Consider the following 14,119-nt stretch of genomic DNA (forward strand, 5'->3'; position numbering starts at 1 on the left):
GGAGCTGCTAAAGAAGCCATTTTAAACCAAATGTATATTACATATAATTCATTCAAGTAAGTAGCACGTTTTGCAATTCAAATATCATATTTTCTATACTGACAGATACCTGTTTTACACTATGGGCCATACTAAATTAATTGTGCTGGGATTCCAAAGAGCCTGTTTTTGGCTCTGAGCTCAAATTCGGTAGAACAAAAGCGTGCATGCGCAACCAACTGTACGTTCCCTTCGGTAACACCTAAAAGGCACAGGGCCCGATTCATGGAAAAGGACGCATTAATCCGGCAAGGGCGGCGTGCCGAGAACGAGAAAATCTGCGCGCTCCACGTATTTATAGATCCAAACGCGCATTTCCAGCCGACATGCAAAGGGAATCAAGCTGCGTGAGGAACGCCCACAACACGCCCCCATGCAAACCAAAAACATAGCCGAAGACCAACCTTTGCGCAAACCTCTGTGCCCACCCCTGACACAACATCGAGCACCCCAGCTACTCTGCACAAGCTCCCACATAAGTAACTGCTGCACCACAGCCACCCTGCACGATGTTCCACATAAGCTATGACTGCACCACAGCTACTCTGCGTGAGGTCCCTTGTAAGTAACTGCTGCACCACAGCCACTCTGCACAATGTTCTCGTAAGCAATGACTACACCGCAGCTACTCTGCGCAAAGTCCCACGTAAGTAACTGCTGCACCACAGCCAATCTGCACGATGTTCCACGAAAGCAATGACTGCACCCCAGCTACTCTGTGTGAGGTCCCACGTAAGTAACGGCTGCATCCCAGCTACTCTGCGCGAGGTCCCACGTAAGTAACTGCTGCACCACAGCTACTCTGCACAATGATCCACGTAAGCAATGGCTGCAACCCAGCTACTCTGCGCAATGATCCATGTAAGCAATGGCTGCACCACAGCTACTCTGTGCAAGGTCCCACGTACGTAACTGCTGCACCCCAGCCACTCTGCGTGATGTTCCTCGTTAGCAATGGCTGCACCCCAGGTATTTTGCATGAGGTCCCACGTAAGAAATGGCTGCACCCCAGCCACTCTGCGCGAGATCACAAGTGAGTAACTGCTGCACCCCAGCCACTCTGTGTGAGGTTCCACGTAAGTAACGCTGCACCCCAGCTACCCTGCGTGAGGTCCCACATAAGCAATGGCTACACCCCATCTGCTCTGCGTGAGGTACGATGTAAGTTATGGCTGCACCCCAGCTACTCTGTGTGAGGTCCCACGTAAGTAACAGCTGCATCCCAGCTACTCTGCGCGATGTCCCACGTAAGTAACTGCTGCACCCCAGCTACTCTGTGCAATGATCCACGTAAGCAATGGCTGCAACCCAGCTACTCTGCCAATGATCCATGTAAGCAATGGCTGCACCCCACCTACTCTGTCAAAGGTCCCGCGTAAGTTACTGCTGCACCCCAGCCACTCTGCGTGATGTTCCTCATTAGCAATGGCTGCACCCCAGCTACTCTGCATGAGGTCCCACATAAGTAATGGCTGCACCCCAGCCACTCTTTGCGAGATCACACGTGAGTAACTGCTGCACCCCAACTACTCTGCGTGAGGTTGCACGTAAGTGCTGGCACATACCCCGACTACACATAAACCCCCTCAGCTGCAGGCATCACAAACCAGCCCCCCCGACCTCTGCCAATACCCCAGGCAACCTCACACCACCCACCAGCCCCCCTCACCTCCAACACTACCCCAGGCAGACCCCTCAAGTCCTCACACTACCCACCAGGCCACAGTGTAGAGGAGGAGCCAAGTACCCCTACTCCACCTACCCCGCCTACATTACCTGAGAAGTATGAACCAAAGTATGTGACATATACTACACCAATCAAAAGGCAAGAAGAAGAGCAACAACTCTGTGCAGTACCCATAAGAATACCTATACCTAAGAGAATATGGGAAGTGCAGTATCCATTAAGGAAACCATAAGACAATATGATGGCCATCTGAATGCGATTCCTGATGAAATAAAGAAACTGAATGACCAGGATGAATGGTAACGTCATACAAAACTCAATAGATTCCATATATAGAAGATAACAAGACCAGAGAGGAAGACGATTTATGAAGAATGAACAAGTACTAAGGAATCAGATAAGTGACATCTTGAGATCAAGATAAAGAGACTTATGCCATAAGCATGATGAAGACATTTAGTTAGTTTAAACTTGTACAGATGCAGTGAACGCAAGCAGTAAAGAAATCATGATATGATATGATATGATATGATATGGTATTTGTAACGCGCCTATACACAAGTGTTTCAAGGCGCGACGAGGCAGGGAGGGAGGGAAACAAGGGGAAAACAGACAAACGATCCTACTAGGCCAGGTGTCATTCAGATCGCGCAAGTGCAGAGGTAAGGGGAAAAGGAGGAAGTGCAGGGGGGAGGAGGTGGGGGGGGAAGTGCAGTACAAGGTAAGTAGCGTAAAAAAATAAATAAAAATAAAATAAAATAATAATAAATAATAAATAGAAAGGGCCAGCTGGTGGCAAGTGCGAGGTAAGTGCAGAGCAAGTGCTGGGAAAGGGGCTGTAGGGATACAGTGACAGTCCCACAGTGCAGGGGGAGCCGGGGAGGCAGTGCAGGTGGAGAGTGGCTGGGCCCTGGACCGAGGTTGCTGAGAGTGGCCCAGATGCAGGTTTGAGCTGAGTTCAGTGGGGAGTTAAGCAGGATTAGCAGGGGAGAGGGAGAGAGAAGGCAGAAGCGAAGAGGAAGGTTTTGAGGTGCTTCCGGAACCGGAGATGGTTCTCCTCAAGTTTCAGGGAGGCAGGAAGGCTGTTCCAGAGGGAGGCCCCTGCTGCGGAGAGAGATCTACCCCCAGCTCGTTGCTTCGAGAAACGGCTGACCATGAGGGAGTTGGAGACGGATGAGCGAAGGGCTCGTGAAGGAAGATATTTAGGAAGAGAGAGTTGGAGGTATTTTGGTCCCAGGCCCCAGAAGGCCTTGTGGACAATGCAGAGGGTTTTGAACTTGATCCTCGCGGCCACTGGGAGCCAGTGAAGAGATTTCAGTCCTGGAGAGATACGGTCCCTGGGCTTGAGGCCAAGGACAAGTCTCGCAGTTCTGTTCTGGATAAGTTGCAGAGGGCGGAGAGTGGAGGCAGGCAGATTAAGATAGAGGCTGTTACAGTAGTCCAGCCTTGAGAGAACCAGGGCTCGAGAGACAGTGAGCTTCTGGGGGAAGGAGAGGAAGGGAAGAATACCTCTGAGGAGGTGCAGCTGGTAGTGTGACTTCTTAGAAACGTCAGATATATGAGGAGAGAAGGAGAGTGTGGAGTCGAAGATGACCCCGAGGTTTTTAGCCTTGCAGGTAGGGGCAGGAAGGGGGCCAAGGGAGGCCGGCCAGAGAGCTGCAGGGAAGGAGGGAGTGGGTGTGCCGATGAGTAGAATCTCAGTCTTACTGGCGTTGAGGCAGAGGTCATTGGCGGCGCACCATTCATGGATAGCAGACAGACAGTCGGAGATGAGGGAAGGAGAGGAGGAGGCTGAGGGTAGCCTGAAGATGAGCTGGGTATCGTCTGCATAGCACTAGAAGTAGGGGCAGAGAGCGGCGATGCGGTGGGCAAGGAGTGCCAGATACTGGTTGAAAAGCCAGGGAGAGAGGTTGGATCCCTGGGGGACACCACAGGTGGAGAAAAAGATGTCAGAGAGGAAGGAGCCCATTTGGACCTGGGAGGGTCGATCGGAGAGGAAAGAAGTCAGCCAGGCCAGAGCCTGACCAGTGATACCCAGGTTATCACGGAGACAGTTGAGCAGGATGGCATGGTTGACAGTGTCAAAGGCAGAGGAGAGATCGAGCAGAATGAGAACACAGGGAGTGTTGGTATCGAGGTTCAGGAGCAGGTCCTCACGGATGTTCAGGAGAGCAGTTTCCGTGCTTCTGGCAGCTCTGAAGCCAGATTGATGGTCATGCAGATTACCAACAGAGTCAGCATGGAGGTTAAGCTGGGAGATGGCCAGTTTCTCCAGGAGCTTACCCAGGAAGGGAGTAATGGAGATTGGGCGATAATTGGCCGGGCAGGAGGGGTCGGCAGAGGGTTTCTTGAGGAGGGGGTGCACAAGGGAGTGCTTGAGGGGGGATGGGAAGACTCCAGAGGCGAATGAGTGGTTGCAGAAGTCAGCCAGGACAGGAGCCAGGGAGTCGATGTGGTCCTTGATGGTTTTGGAGGAACAGGGGTGAACCTGTTTAGACGAGGCTTTCATAGATCGGACTTGTCTGGAGACCTCATCAGCAGAAAAAGGTGGAAAAGCAGAGAAGGAGGGTGGAGGGGTGGCTGCAAGAGAGCAAGAGGGAGAGCTGGGAAGAGAGGGAGGGAGGAGAGAGGAGGAGAGCGAGGACAGGATGTCCTGAGTTTTTGAGATGAAGTGCGAGGCCAGTGCAGTGCAGAGGGCCTGGGAGGGGACAGGAGAGGTAGAGACTGCAGCAGGGTTGGCCAGCTCCTTGCAGATTTTAAAGAGTTCGGCCGAGTTGTTTGATGCCTCAGAGATGCGGGCTTGGATAAGGGCTCTCTTCTTGGTGAGAACGGAGAGCCGGTATTGCCTTTGGAGCAGGCGGCAGGCCAGTTTGTCAGAGGATGAACATGAAGCACGCCATTTCCTCTCTGCCACCCTACACTTGCGTTTTAGGGTGACGAGATCCGAGTCATACCAGGAGTTACATTTGGCTTTGGGCTTCAGGCGGATTCTCATGACAGGGGCAAGGATATCGAGAGTATCAGATATAGAGGAATAGAGCATGGAGAGGGCTGTGTCAGGGTGGGAGTCAGCCAAGGGGGGAGGAGGGGGCGAGAAGGTAGCAGCAAAAGCCTCAACTGACACGCGCTTCATGGGTCGGATGACCGAGAAGGTGGGTGGCAGTGAAGAGGGTGGCTTTGCCTGTGGGGTAGGGAGGGAGAGGTGGGAGGATAGGAGAAAGTGATCACTCCAAGAGAGAGGAGTGGAGAGAGGAGGGGAGAGGGGAAGGTCAGAAGAGATCAGAGCGTCAAGAGTGTGCCCTGCAGAGTGAGTAGGCCCAGACGGGAGAATAGAGAGTGAGAGAGAGTTACAGAGTTCGCGAAAGAGACCAGTGGGGGGACAGGAGGCATCGAGGTGAAGCTAGCCAAATGCTTATAGTAAATAGATCGCAGCAAGCGCCAACATATACATATATACCTCAAAGATACTATGGATTGAATAAAGAATAAAGGTTCCACTACATATATAGCAGTCTTGAACAACGAGGCAGGCCTCAAATCAGTGTCACAGTTACAAAAGCAATTGAATTAAACAGAGTATATTTCAGCTAAGGAGTTGAATGAGCCAAAGAGCCAAGGTCTTATCAGAACTAAAATTGGCTGACATTAGATACAATTAATGTGAAAGAACAGAAGCTCTAGTTCAAGAAGGTCAAATGAAAACAAAAGACGTCAGAGGACTATTAAGGAATAAAATCAAATATACGATAAAGGCTCAAATCGTCGTGTCAAGTCACGTGATGGAAGAAAGTTGGACGCATAAGGAGCTCACACCTACGCACTGAAGCCAGAGAGGCCCATACTCCTTAAAAAATCCCAGAGAAAAGTACAGACTGAAGGCTAACTTCAAACACTAATTGACACTGAACATTGAGCATTGAGGTGGTGAAAGAGTGTACTTTTAATTGGTGGGAACCTGGTATCAAGACAAGCTCTTACACCTATACTTAGTAGTTCACTTAGAGCCATTCCCGCTTCCCGATAGGTTTTAGAAGTTTGCCACATAGGATGTTGTTGGAAATGATGCAGCTCAACACGTCAGCTATGACTAATTATGGGTTTAAGAAGCCAGCGTTTTTATGAAATGATTGAGAGTTGAGTATCGAGCGATTGCTGATGTCTGTTGCACTCCCTGTTTTACTTACTTACATTAAAACAGACAAACGTTTTGCCAAGCTCTTTGTGTCGTCTGAATTATTGATGTTTGGTTAAAATCTGCATCCCCATCCATCTCCAGGGTATTGCTACTCATCTTAAAGGGCTGTAAGTCTCCAGTTCACTTGGTAGCAGAGATTGATGGTTAAATAAGATACCATCAGCCGTCAACATAGGTAAACTTTAGGGTCTCGGCAATATAGCACAACCTTTGCCATTCGGCTGACTGGATGTGAAGCTCCCTGTAGGTCGTGGTTAGATTAGGACCTAAATCTTGCAAGACGGGACCCCTATTTTTATATAGGAACCCCTCCCACATCTACGCGAAGTGGATCGGAAAGCAGCTCAAAGAGGCGGTACCGAAGGCGGTGATCCCGAGGGTCTGAAGACGAAAGAGAGTGGCAAAAGGGATGCAAGTGTAGTAAATAATGGAGATTAATGGAGGGAGGCGGGATAAAATGTAATGCAAGAGTAAGAGCGTAAAATATATGCATATGGGGAAAGATATTGACTTGAATGTTGCCAAGTAATATATGAGGAAAATAGTCATGAGGTGTAGCCACGCTATAAGTATACGCCTTGTTCCTAGATTTTAAAGAATGCTAGCAGAAGCCTTAATTCAGAGCCCCCTTTTTATGAGGGACATATAGAGGACGAGATAAGTTTAAAGACTTTCTTACGGGAATTGGCTTAAATTCTAGTCGGAACAAGAATTGTAGAGGGTAAGACGAGCCCCAAGGAAGAGATTGTGAGGTACACATATGTGTGACCGGTCAAGTCTGTCTGTTTTGTTTTATGTGGTTGGAAAGTATGATGATGTTAGAGCTGGAAAAGAAATGTTTTAAGTGATAAAGAAACGTGGAAGTTGAGACGTGAAAAGTGATTATTTTAAGATTAAACTTTGATGGTTGTTTTTTAACAAGATTAAAGTAAAAAAGATTGCGTTGTAATGGGATTGGAGCTTGCAACGATTGGTGCTCGCTCATAAGTGTATGTTGATTGAAACACAAATTGAAAACTGTAACTAGAGCATAAGCGAAGTGGTAATAAAAAGAGAAGTAAAAGTTAGAAATGGAAGAAGTTACGCCATTAGTGCATCTTTGCAAACAGCTACCAAAGCACGCGCTTAAACTTAAACTTAAACGGTACAGTGCAGAATGGGTTAAAGCGGCCGATGACAAAATGTTTATGCCATGGCCCCAGGGCGGGTCATTATCGAGAACAGTTCTACAGCATATGACGACACATTTGCATGCTGCGTACACAGGAAAAAAGTTAGAAAAGCGCCTAGCGAGTCTAGAGCTTTGGAAAATGTATGAACACAAGAAGGAGGAGGAGCCTCCTTTAGATTGGATACTGAATATATGCAAAGAGGGGGGTGAAGAGCCTTCTGCTCCACCCGCCCCATCTGAAATAAAAGACGAGACAAAGAAAGACGAAGGGTTATAGCCATTAAGAGAACTTAAAGCAGCAACGGGATATAGCAATCTGTCATACGAGTCACCTACGCAAAATATTGACGAGGGCCGAGAGAAAGACACAGAGAAATATATCACCTCCAAAGACCTGAGGGACAAGGAAAGACGCAATAAGCAGAGAAGTGATCAAGCAAGCACATCTCTAGATGTAAGGAGAGAAATAAAGAGATGGAAAGGAGATAAGGATAAAACTGATGAGATAGCGCTTGTACAGAACGAATGGTTGGGAGGTCAGATTTTACTTAAACTCAATGGTAAAGGCATCGAAGATGTAAGACAAAGGGGAGATCAAGACGAACAAGACAGAAAAGACAAAGAAATGGAGGAACGATTGAGAGACGAAGGAGCGAGAAGAAAAGATAGACAAAGACGAGAACAGTTATATCAAGATTAGCAAGCTAAAAAACAAGAGAGAACAGAAGAACAAAGAAAGCATGATAATAAAAGAAGAGCAGCCGAGGAAAAGGAAAGACTAAAAGAGAAAAGAATAGAAGCTGATGAACAGGAAAGGATAAGAGAGAAAAGAATACAAAGGCAAAGGGATGAGGAAAAGTGAAGGGCAAATCAACAAGTGGATATGAAAAAGAAAGAGGAAGATAAAATAAGAGAAGAGGCGAGAAAGCACAGAGAAGTCGATAATGACATGAAATGCAAAAGGAGACAGAGAGCACGCGATCTTGAGTATTTCGAAAGGGAAGTTAGAGATCCCAATCCACAGGTAGACCTTGAAGACATAGAGGAATTCTTTCCTGAGTCTGAGCCATTTCCAGGCATGTCTAGAGTAAAGCTTAAAGACTAATTTGACTTGCAAAGCATTGGGTAAACAATCGATAAAGTATATAATGAAATGCAAGCCCAGAAAGAAGCACAAAGTACAAAGGAAGGGAAAGAATGAGCGCCTTCAGAGTACTCAGTTGTATGACACGAAGGAAGCCTCCTGTAGTACAAGACAGAAGGAGATGTCTTTAGACAGGTTAACATTAAATAGAGATGATGATGAGAGGAGTTGCACGAGTTGGGCACAAGAAGTATCAGACAAAGAAAGGGAAACCTACTCAAGGGAAGTTAGAAGTTTGATATGTGAGCTCGAAGAACATCTGCCTTAGGATAAAGAAGTAAGATGGTCAGATTTAAAATTACCTATCTCTAAGCCATCAGAGCCACTGACACAGTCAGACCGACATAAGGGGCAACCCCATGGTCAGAGGGGGAGTCTCCACCCTATGTAAGCAAGCTAAGGTCATTGCGAGGTAGACGGCGATGTGGGAATATTACTCCTTGTTAGAAAAAGGAGGAGCCAGGCCACAGTATATACCATGGCCCCAGATGGACAGGGAAAACTTAAAATGTAAACTCCTGAATTTAACTTCCGGCGCTGGAATATGGATACATGAGTTAGAAAAAATGACGGGAGGGAATACATTAGCTATAGGAGATATTAAAGGTATTCTAATTGCCATACTTGGTGAAAGAGCTGATGACATATGGATGCAAGCAGGTTACCCTGGTGTGTCTACAGTCAATACGGATGATGATGGAGCGCCGTTTAATATCTGTATAGCAGCAATTTGGAAAGCGCTTCGAGTGCTATGTCCTGACACGTCCAATATGGGAGTTATAATGGTAAGAAAAATTAAAGAAGGAGAGGATCCGTTGCTTTACATTCAGAGTTTCCAAGATGCATGGGCGCTTGATACGCATGAGGCTTGGGGGAAGTCTATACCTGTATTTTATCATATATTATGCCAAGGGCTGCCAGAGCAGGTGCAGAAGCAGCTCAAGAAATTAGTGGGGATAGAAGCAAAACCATGGTTGGAAATTCAGTTGACCATCGCACATTATTGCAGACTCCTGCAGGATAAGAATTGCAAAAAGGATGATGCACAAAAAGGTGAAGAAGCAAGGTTAGTGCAGAAAAAGTTATCCAAGTACGCCATTGAAGGGGCAATGTTAACTAACGTGGGTGGTTCAAACCCGCAGCAAGCAGTACCTATGCTGCAAGTAAATAACCAAAGACAGTTTGATCAGACAAATAATGGATATGCTCCAAGAGGAAAGGGATATCAAGGGAGAGGTTGGCAAGGTAATGAAGGGTATTGGAGGAATAATCAGCGAAGATTTCAGAATAACTAACAAGGGTTTCAGAGTTTTCAAAATGGTAATCAAAACATGCAAAATGGGCAGATGGGAAGACAACTTCTTGTGTGTTGGACGTGTGGAATGACAGGGCACATAGCTCGTATGTGTAGAAGCCAAGGGATGGTACAGAAAGCTCAGTTTTCAAGACAGGGAATGTCAAATCCACCTGCATATTCGCAGCAGAGCGGAAATGGAGTTGCGCAAGATCAAACAGTGCAGCAGCAATCGCCGAGAGTGCAGCAAGGCTTGCAACCACAACAAGTAACAGGTAACCAACCGCAAGGACAATCGCAGCAATCTCCTATTCCACTTCAGCAAAGCACAAACACAGAGCAGCCTATGACGCATAGAATAGTAGGTGTCACTGTTGATGGAGGAAATCCATTCACAAGTGATGGAGTGAGGCTGTACCCACAATAGGACAGCTCACTGGGAGACCTGATGTGTTCAGTCCTATCTATTATGCCGAATCCTTGTGAGGAGCCAAGGATAGACGTAATTATAGGCGGCAAAGCTTACTCCTTCCTAGTGGATACGGGTGTGACACGCTAGTGTATACCTGACTGCAAATATTATGTCTGGCGATGCAATGAATACTCACGGCTTTACAGGAGCTACAAGTCGGGTTTCCTTTTACAGAAGAATTACCAGTCTCTATAGGAGAGTGTGATATGAAGGTGCCCCTGCTTTATTCAAGGCAAACACCTGTCAACATATTAGGACGAGATTTAATGACAAAATTGAATATGACCATTTTGTTTACAGACGATGGCGTAGTATGCTCAACACCAGGAATGCATTATTTATATGTGTGCGAAATGATCAGAGCATACGCAGGGCAAATAGCGCCTAGAGCAATACCATTGCACCCGAAGTTTTCCATTATGGGATACACATTCTGTTAACATGGCTGCCAGGTCTAGTAGGAAGAACCATGAGAATACCAGATGAGTTTCTATTTAGACCACAGATACCCATGGATGAAGAAGAGGGGCGAATTTTCCCCTTAGACATAGAAGCAGCTATAGTCCGAGGAAATATGGCTTTGCTTGACTGATGACAAAGGTAGACGATGGTGCATAGTAATTGACATTGAGGAAGGCCGTAGAGTGACTGACGTCACTGATGAAGATTTGTTTGGAGATGAGAAATCTGATGATTTTGCGATATTTGAAATGTTCATTACTAAATGTCTCAAAGTAATTAAAAGAGAGGTCCCGCAGAGAATGATGCTAGCAAAGAAGCGTCCTGAATATGTTGATGAAGATATGGTGAAAGTGCCATTCTCATTGTGGACTACAGGCCCCTATGACGTAGGCTTACTGACAGGAGTTGGGGAAGTAGAGATTAAATTGAAACCAGGAGCGGTTTTACCCCGAGCACAGCAATATTCCATGTCTCGAGAGGCAGATGAAGGAATATTCAAGATGATTTCCGCCATGATGGACCAAGGTATCTTGGTGACATCAGAGTCACCATGTAATACGTCAATTTACCCAGTGAAAAAAGGAAATGGGGGGTCGTGGAGTTTAATACAAGATTTAAGACCAATAAAGAAGATTGTAGAGGCTGAGTTCCCTCTAGTCCCTAACCCTTCCATGATTTTATGTAATATACCAGTTGATGCATGACATTTCACAGTGATTGACTTGAAAAATATGTTTTTCTCAATCCCATTGCACAAATACTCACAAGATTTGACATCATTCACGTTTAGACAAGTACGATTAAAAAGCACATGGCTGCCCCATGGGTACTGTGAGTCCCCATCGATTTTTAACAGAGTCCTCCAGATGTACTTGGGCAATATTGCTTTAGAAAGCATTGTGCTGCAATACGTAGATGACATTTTAGTTTGCAGCACCACAGAGGAAGAGTGCAGACATTGATTCTGTTCAGCTGATGATTATACTTGCTGACAAAGGATTTAAGGTTGACAAAGAAAAGTTACAATATTGTCAACAAGAAGTACATAGGCCAATTGATTTCACATGAGGGAAAGAAAGTTACTCCTGAAAGAGCTGAGGCTATTTTGAAAACAGCCAAGCCACACACGATAAAACAAATGCAGAGTTTTCTAGGATTGTGTAATTATGTCAGAGCATGGGTCTTCGACTACAGTTCGTACACGAGGCCGCTTTTGCAGGCCTTAAAGAAAGCACAGGCGATGAAAGTGAAAACCGTGTGGACTGAGGCAATGGAAGAAGGGATTGACGAACTGAAAAAAGCCATTTGCACGGCTCCAGTTTTAGGGATTCCCAATTATGCAGAGGAATTCTTTTTATTCTCGCACACAGATGGTACATTTATAACAGCAGTACTTACACAGAGAACATTATTGGGGTACAACCCCTTGCATATTGCAGTGGAATTTTGGACCCAGTAATGAGCGGTCACTTTACATCCGAACAAAGTTTAGCAGCTGCCGCGTTCGCCATAGAGAAGGCTACAAACATAGTGATGGGATGTTCCATGACGTTATTTGTTGAACATGCATTATTCGCAATTTTAGAAAAACCAAAGGGCACGTTGACTACTCAAAGGGCATCTGCCTATGAGGTAATCATATTGACTCCAGCGATTAAAATAGTTTGATGCAAAATAGTGAATCCAGCTATGTTTATAGCTGAGCCAATCAGAGAAGGAGAGCCTATACATGACTGCCCAAACTATGAAGAGTTCTGTGATGAGCTCCATAGAGTAAAGGAGAATGTGCTTACAGGGGGAGAGATTGTCTTCATTGACGGTTCTTCAAGAATCAATCAAAATGACGGGCAGAGATATACAGGCGATGCTGTAGTGAAAAATTTGACATTCAGCGCAAGCTGCAGAATTATTGGCATTGATACTCGCAGTCGAAAATCATGCAGACCAGGAAGTAACAGTGTACAGCGACTCCACCTACGTGACGTTGACATTACACGCAAGATTAGAGTGCTGGAAGAGGAGGGGCTACCTCCAAGCAGACGGCACGCCAGTGCAGCACGCAGCCTTATTGGACAAGCTCATTAAGGCACTACAACTCCCAATGGGCATAGCAGTCGTTAAATATGCAGCTCACACGAAAGGGACAGATTTTTATCTTGCACGGAAATCAAGCAGCAGACACTGACGCCAAGCGCATAGCAAATACAGATATAGAAATTATGAATGTTCAAACCATTGATGTAAATGAAAGAATGACTGTATTATTAAATATGGACGAGAGATATAATCATATGCCTAAAACACAGATCGTAGAGTTCCAAGGGGAGGCACGCAAAGAAGAAAAGAACTTGTGGAAGTGAAGAGGGTGTTCTTTAAACCCCTCTGAAGCATTGTGATGACAAGACAGCACTGGCAAACCAGTAATGTCTACAGCTAGACTACCCAGCACATACAACTAGGGAGAATCTTGCTGTAACCATTGCTGAGGATTGGTTTGTACCAAACCTAATGGAACAAGTTGCATTTTTTTAATGGTAAATTGGATTATTTGCCAGTAGTTCATGGCTGGGCATACACTACGTATAGTGAGGGGGTGATTCCAAGACCAAATGGCCCTTTTCAGCACTTGTACATCGACTATGTCGACATGATACAAGTTTGTAATGGATACAGATACCTTTTAGTTGTAGTATGTCCCTTATCCAGATGGTTAGAGGCAGGTCCAAGTATGCACCCAGACTCTACCTGTGCAGCTAAGTTTTTGGTGCAGGAAGTGTTTCCCAGATGGGGTGTGTGTGAAGTAATGAGATCGAATAATGGACCTCACTTTGTTAATGCAGTTTTCGATCAGGTCACTTTGCCGCTCGGAATAAAACATAGGTTTTCTTCGGCTTATCATCCGCAAGGAAATGGTATCCGTGAAAATCTTAATGGCCTGTTAAAGGAAAGAATAGCTAAATTGAAGCTTACTTTCAAAAAAGGGTGGTTGCACTGCCTACCACTGGCATTCTATGCATTAAGGAACCAACAAGGTTCTGACCACCATTTTACGCTGCATGAGATTGTGACTGGCAGGTGAATGAGAACGCCTTTAATGCCTTCGAGTTAGAAGTGATACTCATCCAACATCAGAAGTGTTAGGACTTGAATTGCAAAACTACTTGAACTTTAACATCTAGTTTTTCAGTGATTTCAGGACAGTTGCAAAGATGAGGGTGTACAGCAGTACAGAACATAGAATGAGATGCTTCAACAATCCAAACTCCCGAATTCATACGCCCATGAATTTACTCAGGTGATAAGATCCTGATTCGTAATCTCATAAGGAAAAAGTGGGACGTGTCCCGCTTTCACGGTCCTTTCATTGTCAAGGACATCATGTCATCTGCTGTCAAAGTTCAATGTAGGTGAGCTTGGATCGTCCTGGGCGATACAAAGATCTACTCCAGAGAGACACCTCTGCTTACAACCCGCCACAAAGAAGCTTCAAACATCGGGGAAGAACCACAGCACGTGCAGACGAGATCCATGACGAAGAAGAAGGATGCGTAACCCGAAAAGTGGAAAGCTTGAAGAACTTTTAGTGGACTATAGCTTAACTTGGACATTCCCTTTTCAGCCATAAATAAAAGGGTAAAAGGACACATTCGAACAC

Source organism: Ambystoma mexicanum, chromosome 3p, assembly GCF_040938575.1.
Source record: "Ambystoma mexicanum isolate Mex_15411 chromosome 3p, UKY_AmexF1_1, whole genome shotgun sequence".
Classification (NCBI taxonomy): Eukaryota; Metazoa; Chordata; class Amphibia; order Caudata; family Ambystomatidae; genus Ambystoma; species Ambystoma mexicanum.